Source organism: Lemur catta, chromosome 3, assembly GCF_020740605.2.
Source record: "Lemur catta isolate mLemCat1 chromosome 3, mLemCat1.pri, whole genome shotgun sequence".
Classification (NCBI taxonomy): domain Eukaryota; kingdom Metazoa; phylum Chordata; class Mammalia; order Primates; family Lemuridae; genus Lemur; species Lemur catta.
This window is the reverse complement of record NC_059130.1, coordinates 95,239,433-95,247,672: the sequence shown is the minus strand read 5'-3', so window position 1 is coordinate 95,247,672 and position 8,240 is coordinate 95,239,433.

The following is an 8,240-nucleotide window of genomic DNA, read 5'->3' as shown; positions in this document are numbered from 1 at the left end:
TTTTCAAAAAAGTCAACAAACTGCAAGCACCTGTTAATAAAGGTCTTAAATAATTATCTTTGCGTATATTTCTGCCTACTTATGTTTTAGTTTATTAATTCTTGGGTGTTTAGGACCCTTGGCTTAAGTTAGTGTGCAAATAGATGACACTGGTTATCCCTGAGGGAAGATTTCCTGTAATCCTTTATTGAGTTGCATGCCTGTGGGTTCATATGAAAACTTAGAAAACTATGCACTATGACAGTCTGGCCATTTTTCATTTAGTTATGGGTTCCTTTTGCTGTAAGTCATTGTAAGAGGGGAGAACACATGTTCTAGAATAGACTGACAGGATTCTAGTCTTTGCTCCACTTAGTTCTGTCACCTCGGGAGAATTACTTCACTCTGCCAAGTGAGGATGCAAACCTTAGAGTGTTGTAGAACCTGCCATAGATCCTGGCTTGCTCGGCAAACATTGGCCCAGATCCTTAATGTGGTAGAGATCCTAACAGATAAGGTAATGCCCGTGGGAAAGCAGCTCAACAGGAAGGCTGGTGAAATTGTGACTTTATGATCTCCAAACCTTGCAGCCTAAGCCTGGTCTGGCTCTTCTAATGTTTTGTTAGTTGTTCTTTGGCCTGACTTGTGAAATAATCAGTCATTTAGTTGAAAGTGGCTGCTGTCAGAAACCAATTCTGGATCACCCTGGGCCACCTTTCAGGGCCCAGGGGAAACCAGACAACCATAGGGGTGTGGAGTTAGGTGGAAGTGGCACCTCGGGAGTCCTGCAGAACTATGGAAGTCCCAGGCAGTGGTACCTCTTCTAAAAGGCCTCACTTAAATTTGGGACCAACTGTTTGCAACAGAGCTTCGTTAAGAAACTTTTGAAAGTCTTTTGCCCTACTTAGTATAAATACTAATCTTACAGAAGTGTATTAATGTTAGCCCATTCCTTGTTGGTGCTTCATGAAAATACCCCATGTTGGCAGGAGTGTGACACTGCTGTTGATATGTAAGCTTATTTTTTTTTTTTTTTTGAGACAGAGTCTCACTCTGGTGCCTGGCTAGAGTGAGTGCTGTGGCGTCAGCCTAGCTCACAGCAACCTCAAACTCCTGGGCTTAAGCGATCCTCCTGCCTCAGCCTCCCGAGTAGCTGGGACTACAGGCATGGGCCACCATGCCCGGCTATTTTTTCTATATATATTTTTAGTTGGCCAGATAATTTCTATTTTTAGTAGAGACAAGGTCTCGCTCTTGCTCAGGCTGGTCTCGAACTCCTGACCTCGAGCGATCCACCGGCCTCGGCCTCCCAGAGTGCTAGGATTACAGGTGTGAGCCACGGCGCCCAGCCTATATTTTTATTTATTTTGGTAGAGACAGGGTCTTGCAATGATACACAGGCTGGTCTTGAACTCCTGTTCTCAAATGGTCTTCCTGTCTAAGCTTCCTGAAATGCTGGGATCACAGGCAGGAGCCACCATGCCTGGCTCAACTGTCAGTGATAAATTGCAGATGGTCCCTGAGTTAAAATGGTTTGACTTAGATTTGTGACTGTAAGATGGGGTTATGGCAGCAGTCCCCAACCCTTTTGGCACCAGGGCTGGCTTCATGGAAGACAATCCTTCCACAGACAAAGGGTGGTGGTTGTGGTCCTGGGATGACCAAGCGTACTGCTGTAATTGTGCAGTCAGACCTCTCTGCCAATGACAATCTGCACTTAACGGCCGTTCCCCATCACCAGCTCCAACCCAGGTTGTCGGAAACCAGACTGACAAAGGAGTGCACAACCTAGATCCCTTGCATGCACAGTCCACAGTAGGGTTCATGTTCCTATAAGAACCTAATACCACTTGATGTGATATGTGGAGGCCACGGAGTGATTGCCCACCCAGTCTCTGGCAGGGCACGGACAACACTAGTGTATGGCCCAGGGGGTGGGGACCACCAGCTTACAATAATGAACATCGCTTTCACACCATTGTAAAGTGGAAAAATAAAGCCATACATAGTAAGTTAGGCTGTACTGTGCTGCCAGCATGAAATGCATTTCAACTTGGTGACTTTTTAACTGAGTTTATTGGGACATATCCCCATTCTAAATTGAGCACATCTGTATTGGGATAGAGAACGTGGAAATGGGAAGGCTGACAATATTGGTTAAATCTAACAAAATGTGATGTTGAAAACACAGTGAGGAGGAAATTTGCGGGATCGGAGGGATAGTCTTGTTGCCAGTGTTGCCTTAAAAATTATCAACTACCCATATTTCCTTTTTTCCCCTCATTTTTTTTTAGAGACAGGGTCTCAATGTGCTGTCCAGGCTGGTCTTGAATTCCCGTCCTCAAGTTATCCTCCCACCTCAGCCTCCCAAAGTAGCTAGGACTACGGGCACATGCCACCACACCTGGCCCACATTCTTTGATGAGGACTAAGTAGCTGGAGCAGAGTGAGCAAGGGAAAGTGGCAAGGAACTGGGTGCAATAACTCAAGGTCCTTTCATCTACTGATTCAATGTGTTTCAGTTTAAAAATCCTCAAATTTTTTCAGTGGGTCTTGGAAAGGAAACAGGCTTTGAAAGGGATGTTGGAGGTTTAAAGACAAAGAAGTAAATTGTTTTGGAGAAGGGGGTTAAAAATGAGTCATACTAGGAAAATACAGTAGTATTGCCAACAGGTGGAGGGATGGGTTTAATCAGGGCTTTACCAGATGAATTCAACAAAGGAAAGAGCAAAGGCAATGAAAGTGAATGCAAGAGTGTAGTTGACACTTCAACCTTCGCAGCATCAACTTCCCTATCCCCGGGTACAGGATTGGACCCTGAATTGCCAAAGCCAGCAAGAACATGGCATTTTCTGGTGACTAGAATTGGTGTAGGATAGGCAAGTGTCCCAAATGACTTAGTGGAGTAGGAGTATAGTTGTGTGATGAAGATAGATTTGTTAGATTTCATGTACACAAACCTAGATGGTATAGCCTGCTACACACCCAGGCTACATGGTATAGCCTATTCTCCTAGGCTACAAACCTGTTCTGAATATTTGAGGCAATTTGATCAGAAGAGAAATGACCCATTGGGACGTTGTTGCCAAAGTCCAGGTAAGTGAGGCCTGGACTGGAAACATGACGGTAAGAAAGAGGGTCAAATTTGAGATGTTTTCAAAAATGGAGTTGACAGATGCAGGCAACTAGCTGGATGCAGGGATGAGGAAGGACAGCCTGATTGCAGAATTTTGATGCAGATGGTGTCATTTGCTGGAACAGAGAATGCACAAAGGTGAGGGGGCCGTTTGTCAGCGCTGGGTGGAGTCTGAGGTGCCTGGGGCCTCCCGGGAGAACTGCTGGAGGCAGATGGGACTGAGGAGGGAGCTGTGGGCTGAAGCCCAGTGTTTGACCCTCATCTACTCATCCAGTGGCTCCTAGATGATCATGGATAAAACCCCATCACTCAAGGAGCACTTGTGGAGAGATGAGGTTGGGCATGCACACTTTCAGAACAAGGCCAAGGACATGAAAGTGATGACCAGTAAAGGAGGTGGCAAGTCCAGGAAGGGGGGCATCGCACAATCCCAGAGAGCAAAGTAGGGAATGGTTCAATCAGCATTAAAGTCAAGCAGTCCACAAAGATGGGGTTGAAAATCCACTGGGCTTAGCAAGGGGGAGGGAGACGACTGGTGAGAGCAGTCCTGTGGGGACGTGGGGTGGGCCCCAGGCTACAGCAGGGGAGGGGTGCGGAGGGCTGCTGCCGGGGGGCCTGCGGCTCCCACAGCCTCTCCCATCTCAGCAACAGCGTCCGTCCTCACAGGCCCATGCCCAAACCCTCAGAGCCATCCTCGCTTTCTCACGCTCCACATCCAATGAGTGCAAATTCTGCTGATTCTGACCTTGAAGCATCCAGAATCTGACCACGTGGGGCCAGGCCTCTGTCGTGTCTCACCTGGCTAGTGCGGGAGCCTCCCTTCCCACCTCAACACCTGGGTCAGACCTCAGGACACACTCCTGCTCGAAATCCCCTGGAGGCTTCCAGTCTCCCTTGTGAGTGCAGCCAGCATCCCCGGGACCCTTCACAACGTGCCCCACCTGCCCTACCCCTGCCCTACGCCCTGCCCTGGGTCACCCCAGCCTCACAGGCTGCCTTCGCCTTGAACGCCCAGGCTCGCTCCCACCTCAAGGCCTTTACACTTGCTTCTCCCTCTTGCCTGGAAGTTCCCCCAGATACCTAAGTGGCCTTCTCCCTCAGTTCCTTCTGGTCTCTGATCAGGACGGCCTTCCCTGACCTCCTGTCTAAAGAGGCAGCGGCCGCCCACGCCCAGCCCTCCCACCCCGTGCCTGTGGATTGGTGTCCGTGAGCACAGCACCGGCTGCCAGCCTACATTTACGTGCTTGCCTGCACTCTGTCTCCGGTAGAAGTCTGCTCCATGAGGGTGGGGGCTTTTGTCTGTTGCGTTCACTGCTGCTATTTTCCAGTGTCTATGACAGGGCCAAAAGAGTACAGAAGCTCAGTAAATACGCAGAAATTAATAAATTCTGGATAACCATGTAGAAGCTTGGTGGTGGGGGCTGCCGCTGGAAGGGGAGATAGGTGGTGTGACCATACGTCTTAGCCTGCTGGGGCTGCTATGACAGAACACCGCAGACTGGGTGGGTAAAGCAACACACATTTATTTCTTGCGGTTCTGGAGGCTGGGAGGTCCCAGATCAAGGTGCCAGTAGATTTGGTTCCTGGTAAGGGCCCTCTTACGGATTGCAGAAGGCCACCTTCTGGCTATGTCCTCGTGGCAGAGAGAGAGAGAGAAAGCAAACTCTGGTGCCACTTCTTACAAGGGAACTAATGAGGGCCCCACCCTCATGACCTCGTTTAACCCTAATCACCTGCCAAAGGCCCCATCTCCAAATACCATCACATTGGGGTTAGGACTTCCACATATGAGTTGGGGGGTGCGGGGCACACAATTCAGTCCATAGCACCGTATAATTTGCATAGTAACTAAATAGGATTCTCCTGGGAGTGAGAGGTGTGTGGTTATCATTTACACTGGAATGAAAGGTCTAACCAGGACTTCTGGTCACCCTGAAGGTAGGTAAAGTTGAGGGACTTCTTTACGATGAGGAGACATGTTTGTAAGGGGACGGAGAAGGATTAAATCAAGAAGAAAGTTTTTTTGTTTTTCTTTAATCATCCAGCCCAAAGTGTCTTTTTTTTTTTTTTTTCTTTTTTTGAGACAGAGTCTCGCTTTGTTGCCAGGGCTAGAGTAAGTGCCGTGGCGTCAGCCTAGCTCACAGCAACCTCAAACTCCTGGGCTTAAGCAATCCTCCTGCCTCAGCCTCCCGAGTAGCTGGGACTACAGGCATGTGCCACCATGCCTGGCTAATTTTTTCTGTATATTTTTAGTTGTTCAGCTAATTTCTTTCTATTTTTAGTAGAGACGAGGTCTCGCTCTTGCTCAGACTGGTCTCGAACTCCTGAGCTCAAACAATCCACCCGCCTCGGCCTCCCAGAGTGCTAGGATTACAGGCGTGAGCCACCGTGCCTGGCCCCAAAGTGTCTTAAGAAGAAAGTTTTATGATTATGGCACAAGCCAATGTCTCATTTTATACTGTGCATAAAATTTAAATAAATCACTTTGAAAAACCAGGATAGAAAGTAACTTGGAGTCAGAAAACTGCCTCAGCAGCCACACTTCTAAAATGGAGCGAATAACCTGAGCTGCCATGTGAAAGTCAGGCTGAGCTCCAAGCATTTCCCAGACTGAGGTCTGTGGACCACCCATAGGAAGATCAACAGCTTCCTGGATCCCACTATCAAGCTGCCTAATCCAGATGCAGGGGAAGAGCCTCAGAATGAGCATTTTAATGAGCTTTGAAAGAGCTGTGTTCGCCAGCAAAGTTAGAGACTCTGCCAAGGAGACAGCAAGATGAAATCTAAACACCAAGGCTAGATCGGTAGCCCTGTCACAGACTCTGTTGGGTGGCAACTCAAAGCCACTCTCAGTCCACTTCTCCCTCACCTGCTGTCCCCACCAGAAAAACTGGAAGAGCAAAATATTTATTGGTCTCCTTAGCAGGGAGGTTTCACTGGCCATATGACCGAGTTCTAGACAAGGAGGAATTCTGCTATGGGGCTTCTGGAAGATTTTCTTACCTCGAACAGAGGTACACGAGGAATAATGCTCTGTCCATGCATCATCCTCCACCCCCTCTTAGGATGGGGGGCTGCCAGGTCACTGATAATGACAAAGGGAAGACCGGAAACACAGCAGGGACACAGACCAAGTCCTAACCTTGTTGACCTCCTGCACCAACACCAGAAACCACTGACCCCCCAACTTCTTGTTATGTGAGAAAATTAAACACTTACTTAAAAAAATAGCGATATAAATAGTACTCATTTCCTAAAGTTGTAAAGATTAAATGAGAATCCATGAGATGACATTTTGTTAGTGCTCAATAAGTGTTGACTGTTATTATTACAGGAATATGGTAAGGATCAACTGAGATAATAACTGTAAAAAGTACAAACTGTAAAGTGTGGTCACCATGAGAAGGTGGCTTCTAGACCTCCGTCTACAGGGAACATAACTGACCAAGCGCCCAAGCTGCTTTGCTCTGAAATGGACCACCACCTTTGCACTGGGGCCCTGCTTACCAAGTGCTCCCAAGCCGATGACTGAGCTCCGTGGGGACTCCGAAGCAGGCCTGCTCTTGGAAGACATGGGATTCTCCAGACAGCCGACTTTGCATCAAGGACTCCCCTGACAGCCTTGCCAGACTTTCCATAGGCTGCATGGAGGTCTAGGATGCTTCCCCCTCAACCCCCGTCTCTACCAAAAATAGAAAAAATTAACTGGGCGTGGTGGCAAGTGCCTGTAGTCCCAGCTATCCTGGAGGCTGAGGCAGGAAGATCGCTTGAGCCCAGGAGTTTGAGGTTGCAGTGAGCTATGATGTTGCCACAGCACTTTAGCTGGGCCAACAGAGTGAGACTCTGTCAAAAAAAAAAAAGCCTAAATATCAAAATTGCAGAAGTCCTTCCTTATCAGTAATTACTTTAAATGTAAATGAATTAATCTCTGCAATCAAAAGACAGAGAATTGCAGAATGGATTACAAACAACAACATAGAAAAGAAAAACAAAAAAGAAAAAGAAAAACAAACAAAAAACATGATCTGATTATGTGCTATCTACAAGATATTCACTTTAGATCCAAAGAAAAAATAGGTTGAAAGTGACAGGATGGAAAAAAGATATTTTATGCAAATAGTAACCAAGAGAAAGCAGAGGTGGCTATACTATATTAACATCAGATAAAATAGACTTTAGATCAAAAAAGGTTATGCGAGACAAAGGGATATATTAATAAAATGTTCAATATAGCAAAAGATATAATAATTACAAATATTTGTGAACCTAATAACAAACCATCAAAATGTACGAAGCAAAAATTGACAAAATTGAAGGGAGAAATAGATATTTCTTCAATGGTAAAGTCTTCAATACTCTACTCTCAATAATGAGTAGAACAACCAGACAGAAGATAAGTAAGGAAACAGAGGACTTGAACAACATAATCAGCCAACTAGATCTAACAGACTTGTGCAAACACTCTACCCAATGGCAACAGAATACACATTCTTCTCAAGTGCACATGGGATATTATTCAGGATAGATCATATGTTAGGACAAAAATTAAGTCTCAATAGGTTTAAAAAGATGGTTATCATACAAAGTGTCTTCTCCAACCACAAGGCTATGAAGTTAGAAATAAATGACAAAAGGAAAACTGGAAAAATCACAAATTTGTAGAAATTAAACAACATACTTTTAAGAACCAATGGCTCAAAGATGAAATCACAGGAAATTAGCAAAGACTCAGAGATAAGTGAAAACAAAAACACAACATACCAAAACGTATGGCAAACCAGTGTGAGCAGTGCTAAAGGGGAAATTTATAGCTATAAATAAATACTTACATTAAACAACAGCAAGAAGGATCTCAAATCAACTACCTAATTTTACAACTTAGAGAACTAGAAAAAAAGGGGCAAATTAAACCCAAAGCTAGTAGAAGGAAGGAGATCACAAACATTAGAGCAAAGATACATGAAATGGAGAATAGAAAAACAATAATGAAAATTAACAAAACCAAAGTTTGTTTTTCAGGCTGGGCACAGTAGTTCATGCCTGTAATCCTAGCACTCTGGGAGGCTGAGGTGGGAGGATCACTTGAGGTCAGGACTTCGAGACCAGCCTGAGCAAGAGAGAGATC